The 12389-nt window shown below is 36.8% G+C and overlaps 1 long non-coding RNA gene across 1 annotated transcript in view; it reads left to right on the forward strand.

Moving 5' to 3' along the window:
* The window catches only part of LOC134737817 (uncharacterized), a 144356-nt gene that overhangs the window by 10388 nt on the left and 121579 nt on the right, over positions 1-12389 (forward strand). Inside the window, exon 2 of the long non-coding RNA XR_010123138.1 lies at positions 485-585. This is a non-coding gene — a long non-coding RNA (uncharacterized LOC134737817). The remainder of the gene's footprint in view (positions 1-484; positions 586-12389) is intronic.

Consider the following 12389-nt stretch of genomic DNA (forward strand, 5'->3'; position numbering starts at 1 on the left):
ACAAACAAGATTCTGTGCAGTTTTGTACTGCAAAGACAAGACACAATGTCTCCTTGTGGCCATAGACAAATGCCACGCCATGTCTCAAGCTAAGTTCATAGCTTTGCTAATGCAAATGAAGTACTACAGAACAGTTTTGATACATTTTATCAAATTAACAAAAATATTTTTCTTCTAAGTCAATGTTGTCTTCATAAATCAAAGTCAGCTAGAACTTACTTACTGTGAAGGAATATAATTTATTAGCCAACATATAGTATATAAGTCATTTCTCTGTTACTAATATCTGGAAAAATAATTTTAAAAAAACAAAACTGAGAATTTCACAGAGGGTGATGTTTACATTATAAAATCACAGTCATAAAATGAGGATTGTGAAATATTGTTAAAACTGTGGCTTTGTCAGAGACTGCAATTACAAATTGTCTGGAATAGTTAAATGGTGAGCTGTTCTTAATACCTTTGGCAAAAACTCTACTTGCAGTATGATGACCGGAGACACAGCTGTTGGATGGAAAAAGTTTATGTCAATTAAAATCCTGAATTTCTCTGATCTGGAAAGAAAAACTGCTATGAACTCTTTAGGTAAGTCATACACTTATTTATTCACTTACTAAATAATGAATGCATTAATTAAATAATTATACCATAATTTGCCACTCAATCATTTCCTCATTTCCTCAATCACTATTCAGTAATTTACTGACTCATTAATTTGATCACTCATTCATTCACTTGGTTTTTTCATTGGCTAGTGTGTTCTCTATAGTTGCATTAATTTTTATAACCAATATTTACTAAGACATGTTGCTAGGTGCTGGCAGTAAGGAAATGGGAAAGGTGAAGTCTCTACCCTCAGGGAGTTAATGAAGAGGACAGACAGGTGGCTTTGATCAGTTTTTTACTACAAGTAGGGAAAAAAGCAGTAGGGGTGCTGAAAGAAAGAAGTAATTAACTGCATTGGGAGTTTGAGAAGATTTTGCAATGTAATTTTCACTGTGTCTGCAACATGAAGAGTAAGTCATAAGAAAGGGAATGAACCAGAGAGTCAGGAGGGCTCATGTTAGAAATAGAAGGAAAATCTTTCCAAGCAGGGAAAGCAATTAGTGCCAGGTACAGAGGTGTGAGAAATTGTACCATATTTAGAAAAATGGTGGATAGTTTAAAGTTTCCGAAGCAATAGGGCAAGATTGAAAAGATCCTAGATAGGACAAATAGGTTGGGGTCCAGTTGTGAATGGGCTTTCCAACTACTGCTGGAGATTTTAGAGGTTTCATTGCATTTGCACAGAGACAGTGAATGTGTCACAGACCTATTGTTTTCATCATCTTTTTTATCCTCATGATATCTGGATGTAGATATCACCATTTTAAGGAAGTTGAAGATACTTAGTTGTTTCTGTGTTTGCATCAAACTTTCATACCCCTGCTGTAACTTTGTCTTTAAACTTTTCCACCTTCCTTAATAGAAGATGAGGTTCTTGAAGACAGGAGCTCTGTCTAACTCAGTTATGTACCCTCACTACCTAGCGTTGTGCTTCACATATGACAGACACACTCCACAATATCTGAGAAATAGAATAACTGGGGATGAATGAATGAGAAAATTAATGAAGAAATGAAGGAAGTTACCTGGTCAAACTGCTAAGAAGTAACAAGGCAAAGGAAAGAACTATGTTTCCTTTCTTCAACTCAGCCCTTATTCCTACATCCCCTATCTATGGTTCATGTTACAAACCACACCAATAAGAACTTTGTCATACTATTTGTTACTGTGATCCTTTCCATGGAAGAAAATGGTTCATTTTACTCATTAATATTAATTAAGATATATATTAAGTAACATAGTTGAGCTTCCTTACGGTAGATACTATGGCTTTTTCTCCTTTTGTTCTGTTATTATCTAACACTTAGTATGTCCTAATTCAGTTAGCAAGTTCTAATTCATTAATGTTTGTCAAATGAATGAATCCAGAAATTCTTAAATTAAAAAATGTGATAATTAAGAAAGTTATGATGTTGCTTATAAAAATATATTAAAATATAAATACAAAAATATAGAAAAATATGTAAACTTATAAAAACTGGAGTACATGAGATTCATACCCTTTCAAATCACAAGAGTTCAGATGCCCTCTCTGTGTGTACTCTTATGTCAGCCAGGATTTTAACAACTCATATATTTATAGAGACTTCTCAGTATTTGCCCATTCAATTATATCGTTAAATTTATACTCAAATCATATTTTTATTTTAGCATTTTCATATAAAAATATCATTGCAAAGGATATTAAAGAAAATTAATAATACATAAATCTTTATTTTTTTCTTTATTATTATTATTATTATTATTATTATTATACTTTAGGTTTTATGGTACATGTGCGCAATGTGCAGGTAAGTTACATATGTATACATGTGCCATGCTGGTGCGCTGCACCCACCAACTCGTCATCTAGCATTAGGTATATCTCCCAATGCTATCCCTCCCCCCTCCCCATAATACATAAATCTTTAAAAACGCTGCTATGACACATTTTTCTTTTCCAAAATGCTTGTCTTTTCTTTGTTTGGCTTTGGTAATCATTATGAAGAGATACTTTTCTTCTGCTTTCACCACTTAACACTTCTAAAACAATTTTCATGATTACACAGAGTTGTGTTGTAACTTAGAAGCTGAAGAATAATTTGTTAGTTAATCCTTCTCTGACTATTGCTACTTCAATTTTTCAATTTTTTTTTTTTTTTTTTGCCATTTGATAAATATTCTGGGAAAACAAGCCAAATAATGAAGAAATAGGTTTCCAGGGGTCAAGTAAAAGAAACAGGGCTTAAACCTGGGTCTTCAAAAATTAAGTCTAGCCTTTTCCCTTCCACTCATTGCAAGAAATTATCTGCCTGCTATTTTTTGAATATTTTCCTAAAATGGAATTTTATATCTAAACATAATGAATAGAGTTTAATATGCATTTCTATTGGCCATGATGTTATTGGCATGATGCTCTTGCTTCCCAACATGGTTGAACAAACTTAACAATGCCCCTAGAAATGTATGTGTTAGGTTTTGCTACAGTTTCCTCAGCATTCAGGTTATTATGTTTTCATATTGCTAGCTTAGGTAAAAAAAAAATGTTTCACCAATGTTGCTTTTATTTGCACTGTGATTCCAAAAAGTGCAAGTAATAACATTACATTATATTAATGATGGCCTGAAATTCTGGATTTTCACTAAATCATAATGATGCTTTCCTATATAGTCCTATTCTATGAGAGGTGATATATCTTGTAAAAATACGTGCAGGATCATGAGCCCAGGATATTTTTCTTATTTGATTATAAGTCTATTTTCTAAATCCCAGAATAAATATGTTAGTTTTCTAGAATCAACCTCATTTTATTCTGTATGTGGCTTATATTTCTAACATAGCTGGGGTACTGATACTCTATTACTTTTAACTCTAACATATTCATAGTAAAAAATCATGCTGTCTAGCCTAAACTTCCCTAAAGCGAATTCAATGAAACTATACTTCTGGAAAATATGAATATTTGTCACAAACTTTTTCCATAATTTGGGAAAGTGATGGGGTAAACAAAACAAAACAACTTTTTAAATGCATATATTATCACTTTATGTATCATGTATTTCCAAGAGAAGGATATCATTTGTGAAACTCTGAGACAGCAGCATAGAATGCTTTGAGCATTCATCCTCGAAGGCAGAGTCATAACTCATGGTCAGGGAATTCTGAATCTAAAGTAACTGATCAAAAAATAATAATAATAAAACAGGTTTTCTTTTTATTGGTTTACAATGTCTGCTAACAAATGGATTATTTTTTCTAAACTCTTGTTTATTTTCAAACAAATCATATACACCTGATTATTAATTGTGGTGTCTTCAAAAATTCTGTGCTTCAGTGGAAAACAGAAAGCTAAAATATATGTGTCATGATGATTCTCAATGTTCTTTGGAGATTTTGACTGGATCATATATAGATGAGATCAGAAAACCCCTCAATCCTAACCAAACCAGCTAATTAGTGGATATAGGATTCATAATCTTTATTATACGGAAGTTTAGAAGCAGTTTGTAGAAGAGTTGCAAATTAAGTACTTCAAAGAAATAAGCCAGCATGTGCCTCAGGGTTCTCAATGTATTTCCAGTTCACTCTTTTTGAAAAATAAACATGGTTTGAAATCTCAGGCAGTAGGGGAAAGACTATAGCTAGGTTCTTTGACCTGGTTTCCAAGACAAAATTTTAACATAATGCCTCCTTTAGTAAAGAGATATTTCTCCAAAAGGGGTCCTAAACATTTCTGTTCATGTCACATTTCAATAACTTCCATTTATTCAGTTTCTAATATTCAGCATCTTTAGATACAAAGTATACAATCCCCATGACAACTTTGCAAAATAAGTTTGATTAGTATTTCCCTAAATTTATGTGCAGGCTGCAGATTAGGGAATTTAAATAGCTTGCCCACGACAGCAAAGCATATCTGTGACTCACTCAAGTCCTTCTTTCTTATCCTGATTTTCTCTTCCCTCAGTAAGAACATATAGGTGCCACTCTATTCATGAAACTGATGCCATAGGCTTGTCACTGTGCATAAACTTTCCTAGTCTTTTATTTCCAAATCAAACAAAAATTTGACATTCAAAAATTCAAAAACAAAATACGCTAGGAGGAAAACAGACTTTTGTAATTTTTTTCCTCCCAAAAGAAGCTCATTCATCATGAGAAAGTAAAATTAAAATATTGAAGGTGGCTAAATTCCCAGACAGATAAGGAGATAGAGGAGCACATGGTGACTTTTGGAGGACAGCAGGAATGACTCCTCTAATATCAGAGCGGAGCATGTTCACATCCCTTTCCCTCTCCAACTGTAAGACACAAGGGTTCAATCAAATAGTCTGCATATTAGTCAGGATCCCCTTGTGTTCAAACAATACACCCCAAATAAAATTAATATAAATGATAGATGATTGACAGAGAGATAGATGATAGATAATACATAGATAAATAGATCCATTTAACCATACCATGGAAAGGCAGGGTTGAAATTTGCTTCAGGGTCAATTGCTTCCAAAGATTCATAAGGAATCTTGTTAGTGTTCTAGCTTTCTCTTTCCTGTCTCCCTTCTCCCGTCTCCTCCCTCCTCTCTGTATCCCTCATCTTGGCTTCCACCTGTTCATTGGGTCATTCTATGGGAGTCCTCCATGAGAAAGAACACTGAGACATGCCAAGGTCAGGACCACATACCAATAATTGCAGCCAAGTTTAAAGAGATAGCGGCCATTTGTCATCCAATTCTGAAAATTCCATGGAATAACCATGATTGATCCAAAATAATCCGTCTTTCATTTTCTTAGATGAATCATACTGGCTCAGGGAACGTAGTACTAAGCTGCAAATGTGACTAGCCCACCATGTTTTTATGTTTCACTCTTAGATTACAGGTTATTTTAATCTCTTTGTTTCTTATCCTCCTGGTTATGAATATGTAGAAGTTTCTATAAAATGTGTACCCTTAAAATGTGGCTAATAAGGATATTGGTGAATCTTAGGTGAACAACTGGAAAAAGAGTTTAAAAATTGATTCAATTTCTTTTGATAAATTGATAGTATAATTGATGGTATGCTTTATAACATTTCTTCTCACTAGAATGTGCCATTATGGTAGGCAGAATAATGGCCCCCAATGATGCCCATGCAATAATCCCTGGATCCTTAGAGTAGGTTACATTATATCACAAAAGGAGCCTTGCAAATTGAATTAAGGTTGCAGGTCTTAAAATACGGAGATTATCGTGTGTTACCTAGATGGGCCAATCTAGTCACATGGGCCCTTAAAGGCAGAAAAGAAAGGCAGAAGAGTCAGCCAGAGAGTGGCTGTGGCAGAAGAACAGACATGAGAGAAGTGAAGTATGAAAGAAATTCATCATGCCCTTGCTGGCTTTGAAGATGAAAGAAGGAGGCCACAAGCCAAGGCATATGGGAAGCCTCTAGAAGTTGGAAACAACTTTCAGCTGAGAGCCAGTAACCACAAGGAACTAAAACCTGCCAACAACCTAAATGAACAGGAAAACAGATTCTTTTCTAGAACTTCCAGAAAGGAACAAACTATTGCTAATACCTTAATTTTATCACATGAGACCTGTGTTGCTCTTCTGACCAACAACATGGTAAGATAATAAATTTGTGGGGTTTTGTGCCACTGAGTTTGTAGTAGTTTGTTACAGCTGCAATGGAAAATTAATACACCCAGGTAAAACTACTTTTATTGTTAATTTTTCTTTTTTTGAGACGGAATCTTGCTCTGTTGCCCAGGCTGGCGTGCAGTGGCATGATCTCGGCTCACCGCAAGCTCTGCCTTCTGTGTTCATGCCATTCTCCTGCCTCAGCCTCCCGAGTAGCTGAGACTACAGGCGCCCGCCACCACGCATGGCTAATTTTTTTGTATTTTTAGTAGAGATGGGGTTTCATCGTGTTAGCCAGGATGGTCTCAATCTGACCTCATGATCTGCCCACCTCAGCCTCCCAAAGTGCTGGGATTACAGGGGTAAGCCACCTTGCCCGGTCATTATTAATTTTTTTAAGAAAGTGTTCAGGGCTGGGCGCGGTGGCTCACGCCTGTAATCTCAGCACTTTCGGAGGCTGAGGAGGGCAGATCACGAGGTCAGGAGATTGAGACCATCCTGGCTAACGCAGTGAACCTCCATCTCTACTAAAAATACAAAAAAATAGCCGGGCGTAGTGGCGGTCGCCTGTAGTCCCAGCTACTCGGGAGGCTGAGGCAGGAGAATGGCGTGAACCCGGGAGGTGGAGCTTGCAGTGAGCCGAGATTGCGTCACTGCACTCCAGCCTGGGCGACAGAGTGAGACTCCGTCTCAAAAAAAAAAAAGAAAGTGTTCAGTAAGTAGATTTTGTAAACTGATGTGTTCAGCCCTAAAAAGAATACTGATGATCTTGATTAGTCAGGGTCCCACTGGTCTAGATTTATATTTTTAAGAATAACTAGGCTGGGTACGGTGGCTCACACCTATAATCCCAGCACTTTGGGAGGCCGAGGGGAGCAGATCACCTGACACCAGGAGTCCAAGACCACCCTGGCCAACATGGCGAAACCCCATCTCTACTAAAAATACAAAAAAAAAAAGAAAAAAAAAAGAAAAAAAGAAAGAAGGAAAGAAAGAAAGAGAGAAAGAAAAAATTAGCTGGGCGTGGTGGTGGGTGCCTGTAATCCCAGTTACTTGGGAGGCTGAGCCAGGAGAATCGATTGAATCCAGGAGGTGGAGGCTGCAGTGAGCTGAGATCACACCATTGCACTCCAGCCTGGGCAACTGCGTCCCCTGCAAAAAAAAAAAAAAAAAGGAATAACTAAACGGGCTTTTTCTTATTTGAAAGTTTATAAAATAGGCAAAGTCTTTGTTAATAACAGAGTCCATGCTCTGTAGAAAAATGGGGTGGGATGCAGATTACCTACTCACACAAAACCAACTCTGCAAAAACAATACTGGCTATTAGTGAGACTCATTAGCTAATGTGGCTGAGAGAAGCACTGTTTCTTGGCCTGGCCTTGCTTCATGGCTTTTCTGCCTGGATGGCCCTTTCCTAAGTTGCCCATGATATTAATATTTCTCTGATTTCTTTAACATTCTGCTTTGCATTTCACTGACTTTTTGCTCATCTCCAACACTCCTAGTATCTGTTTATATTCTGCTCAAGGTAAAAATTCTATCAAATATGTTATTTTTACAGAGACTTCTCTCACTCAAATTGATCCTACAAAATACTGGCTGCAAAAAAAAAAAAAAAAAAAAAATACTGGCTGCCTGCTTTACTTGTAAACCTGGAAGGTAGAAATGGGGTGTTGTAATTCTGTTACTAGCCTGGGTGTCACCTATTTAAATTATTTTTAACGTCTGCCTTTTTTTCTAACTGCATTTTCTCAGGATAGTAAGGCAATACATAAAACATTTAAACTTGTTTTAAGAATTCCAATGTTGACAAGATGGCAGATTAAGGTAATTAAATAATCATCTTTCCCACTAAAAGCTTAAAAAGATATGATAAAATATATCTTTGAATTAATAAAGACTTGAAAATTACAGCTGGAAACATGTAAACACATGTTGCAGCTGAGGTCAAGTGGGTTTACTACACCCCAAAACATAGGATCTTGAGTGTTAGAACCTATAGAAGCCTTAAAGATGAGACCTAGGACCAAATAAGCTAAGAGTTGCAAATGAGACCACTGCTAGTGACCTCAAATATCACAGCCTCAGTGAAAGTGAATCACAAAATCAACCTCCCTTCTGCCTAAAAATTAGCAGGAAAGCTCCCAGCTACTCGGGAGGCCGAGGCAGGAGAATGACGTGAACCGGGGAGGCAGAGCTTGCAGTGAGCTGAGATCGAGCCACTGCACTCCAGCCTGGGCGACTAAGTGAGACTCCGTCTCAAAAAAAAAAAGAAATTAGCAGGAAAGCTCATTGATCTCTACTGGCACCTCACAAGAGTTTAGATTCTAAATTTATACCACCTGATTCACCAGAGGAAGAAATAAAAGGCTTTAGAGGTGCCTCAACAACACAGGCTATATAGGTTTTCCCACAGGGCTCAGAGGACTGCGAAGAGGGAGACCTTCCTACTTTGACCTCACAATTAAAAATTACAAAATGTATGAGGAAACAATGCATCCTGAGCACAATATAGTAGATACAAACACGAGCATCGTTAAAACCTAAGGACATTAGTCAGTACAACAAAAAACTTAAAGACAAATGATTAAAGACAAAGTCAGGAAATCAACAGAAATCAACACAATAAAAGAAATAAGAGACACATGAAAACAGGCAGATTTGACAGAGAGAATGGGAATAAAAAATATCATCCTTGAATTGAAAAACTTATCAGACAGATGAAACATAGATTAGACTTATCAGAATAAGGAACTGTGCAATAAAGCAAGGAATGATAAGATCATTACAAAGAGATCATTGAGGGAGGATGGAATGAGAAGGTCCAAAATGCATCATCTACTAGGAGAATACAATAGAAAGAATGGTGGGGGTTGGCACGGTGGCTCATGCCTGTAATGATAGCACTTTGGGAGCTCACCTGAGGTCAGGAGCTCAAGACCAGCCTGGCCAACATGGTGAAACCTTGTCTCTGAAAAAATACAAAAATTAGCCTGGTGTGGTGATGCACGCTTGTAATTCCAGTTATTGGGGAAGCTGAGGCAGGAGAATCACTTGAACCTGGGAGGTGGAGGTTGCAGTCAGCCAAGATCGTGCCACTGCACTCCAGCCTTAGAGACAGTGTGATACTCCATCTCAAAAAGGAAAAAAAAAAAAGAAAGAAAGACTGGTGGGGAAGCTAGGCGCAGTAGTTCATGCCTGTAATCCCAAAATTTTGGGAGACTGAGGTGGGTGGATCATGGCGTCAGGAATTCAAGACAAGCCTGGCCAACAAGGTGAAACCCTGTCTCTACTAAAATACAAAAATTGGCCAGGAGTGGTGGTGCATGCCTGTAATCCCAGCTACTTAGGAGGCTGAGGCAGGAGAATCGCCTGAACCCAGGAGGCAGAGGTTGCAGTGAGCCAAGATCACGCCACTGCACTCCAGCCTGGGCAATAGTGAGAGTCTGTCTCAAAAAAAAAAAAAAGAATGGTGAGGAATGGGGAAGTGGTGGGGAAGCAATATTTAAAGAGATAATGGCTGAAGATTTTTTAGAAGTGATGAAGTATCATGCATTCTCACATAAAAGTAGCACTCAGGGAGAAATAAGGCACATACATACACACATATACACACTTAGAATAACAGACAGATCAGTTAAAACATCCAAAGATGGGATTAGATGCAGTAATATGTACAAAGGGCTTAAAACTGTACCCAACATACGGTAAGAAACTTGTAAGAGTTAACTATTCTTATTATCCTTACTTTACTTTTCTATATACGAATGAAATTTCATAAGTAGAATAAATGAAAAAACAAGTCATTTTGTGATAAAAATCTACACTTTGAGATTATTTGTATATAATTTAAATACAGGGGCCAGTAGTATTTATGGGAATGATACATAGCAAATAGGATGGGCTACCTGTGCAAAGGAAGAGGTTAGGAGTCGAGTGGTCAGGCTTAGGCCATAGTTCTTAGGTTTGGGCACTAAAATCAAATTCCAAAGCAAACGCAGCAGCATGTTCACCACCGTTTAACTTAGAGGTGGTTACCTCCACTTACGGCCGTCGAGGTTGAGCTCCCTCATGGGGGCCCAGCTCAGTCAAGGATTGCCCAGCCATGTACCCTGCTGCGGTGTGAAAGACAGAAAGCCTTTCTCTACTTTGCACAAAGACATGAGCTTCTGGGGCCCTGTGTGTAAGTGGGTGCCTGTTATTTTATGTATTTTTCTATGTTTGAAATATTTCATCGCTTGAAAAAGGAACCATGACTTCCTATCTGTAGTTTAGTAAATGGGATCCCTGTTGTTCAAAATGTGTCACAATTCCTGTGGCACCCTATTACATCACCTGACCTCCCAGTTTTCTATTTTTCCATCATCAGCCAATCCTACACAGGCTACCGTGGGCCTCAACCTCCCCTCCTGAGGAATGGGGTAAGGATTGTAAGATGATTACTCCAGAAATCAATGTCCGAAAACACAGTTTTCAACTTTCCCCAAAATATATAGTTTCCAATTATCTTAAGCAAGTATTGGAAGAGCTGATAACCACCATTTATGTCCCACTGTTAATGATTAAGAAGGCTGACATCACTACAGCTGGGCTTGGTTGTTGAGGGAGAATTTAGATTCAGATTAATAATATAGATAAAGATTAATGCAAAATAATACCAAGGAGATCATTTGGGCAGTTGGTGGAGGTGTAACTTTTATAGTTTTTTTTTTCTTTTAACTGTGTTATTAAAACAGCTGAAATACCAAATGCTGATGAGAACGTGGCAGCGGGATGCATTTCTGGTGGGAGTATAAAATGGTACAGCAACTCCAGAGAATAGTTTGGCAGTTCCTTAAAAAAACTAAATATAAGCTTGCCATATAACCCAGCAATCACACTCCTGGGTACTTATCCCAGAAAAGTGAAAAATCATGTCTACATAAAAACCTGTAGATAATTAAAAATTATATAAAGCAACTTCTCTGATAATGATACAACAATACAATAACAAACTTGGTGAAAAGGGAGGAAAGCCTTACCACCTAGGACTTGTAAAACTTTTCTCAAGCAATTCTTAAGTGAAAGAGGAAATTAAATCTGAAATTGTGAAGTATTTTGGAAATGGTAATAATAACAGTACTGGATATCAGACCTATATAGATTTAGCTAAACTGTGACTTGAGGAAGTTTCATCACCTTAAAAACATTTTAATTAATGAGAATGGCTGAATATAAATATATTAAAAATATTCCACTCAAGATGTTAGAACAATAATGAACCTGAAGAAATCAATAAAAAAATGAAAATAGAAATAGAAAATAAGAAAATAGAAAAATTGTAGAATATATGAATAAATTCATGATTTTTTAAAATTATAGTAAGATGTAAAAAGCCATTAGCTAACTGAATTAAGGAAAAAAAATACAAGTACATAAAATGAGATTGCAGAATAAATTCAGAAATTTAGAAAAGTTATGAGACAAATCTATTTCAACCCTATGAAAATAAATTTGGAAAAATGGATATACAACATATAATTTTCTATGAAAATATAAATCCCCAAAATTGACCTTCCAAAATACATAAGATATGAACAGACTGGTTAACATAGAAGAAATAAAATTGTTGAAAAAATACTACCCCCTAAGAGAAACAAAAAAACAAAAAATAACCTGTGCATGGATGTCCATAGCAAATGTATTTGTAATAGGTAAAACCCAGAAACAACTCAAATGTTCTTCAATGGGTAAATGGGTGAATGAGCTATGGTACATTCACACCATAGAACACTTGTCAGCATTAGAAAGGAATAAACTATTGACACATCCAACAACTTGCATGGCTCTCATTGTGTCATTGTGCCTAATGAAAACTATCCAATCTCAAAAGGTTGCTTATTTGAGGATTCTGTTTCCGTAAGACTCTTAAATGATGAAACTATGGAAAGAGCAAACTGATGAGTGGTTGTCAGAGGTTGGGATCAGGAAGACGGAGTGTTGGGTGTGAATATAGAGATATCAGGTAGGAGATTTTTGTGGTATCTCTATTATAGGAATCTGCACGTGTGATAAAGTGCTTAGAATGAGACACACATGTGCACACATGGAGGAAAATCCATTCTTATAAAACTGGTGAAACGTCAAAAAGATTGATGGATTATATAAATATCAGTGTCAGTTTCCCAGCTTCCCGATTTTGGTG

Source organism: Pongo pygmaeus, chromosome 12, assembly GCF_028885625.2.
Source record: "Pongo pygmaeus isolate AG05252 chromosome 12, NHGRI_mPonPyg2-v2.0_pri, whole genome shotgun sequence".
Lineage (NCBI taxonomy): Eukaryota > Metazoa > Chordata > Mammalia > Primates > Hominidae > Pongo > Pongo pygmaeus.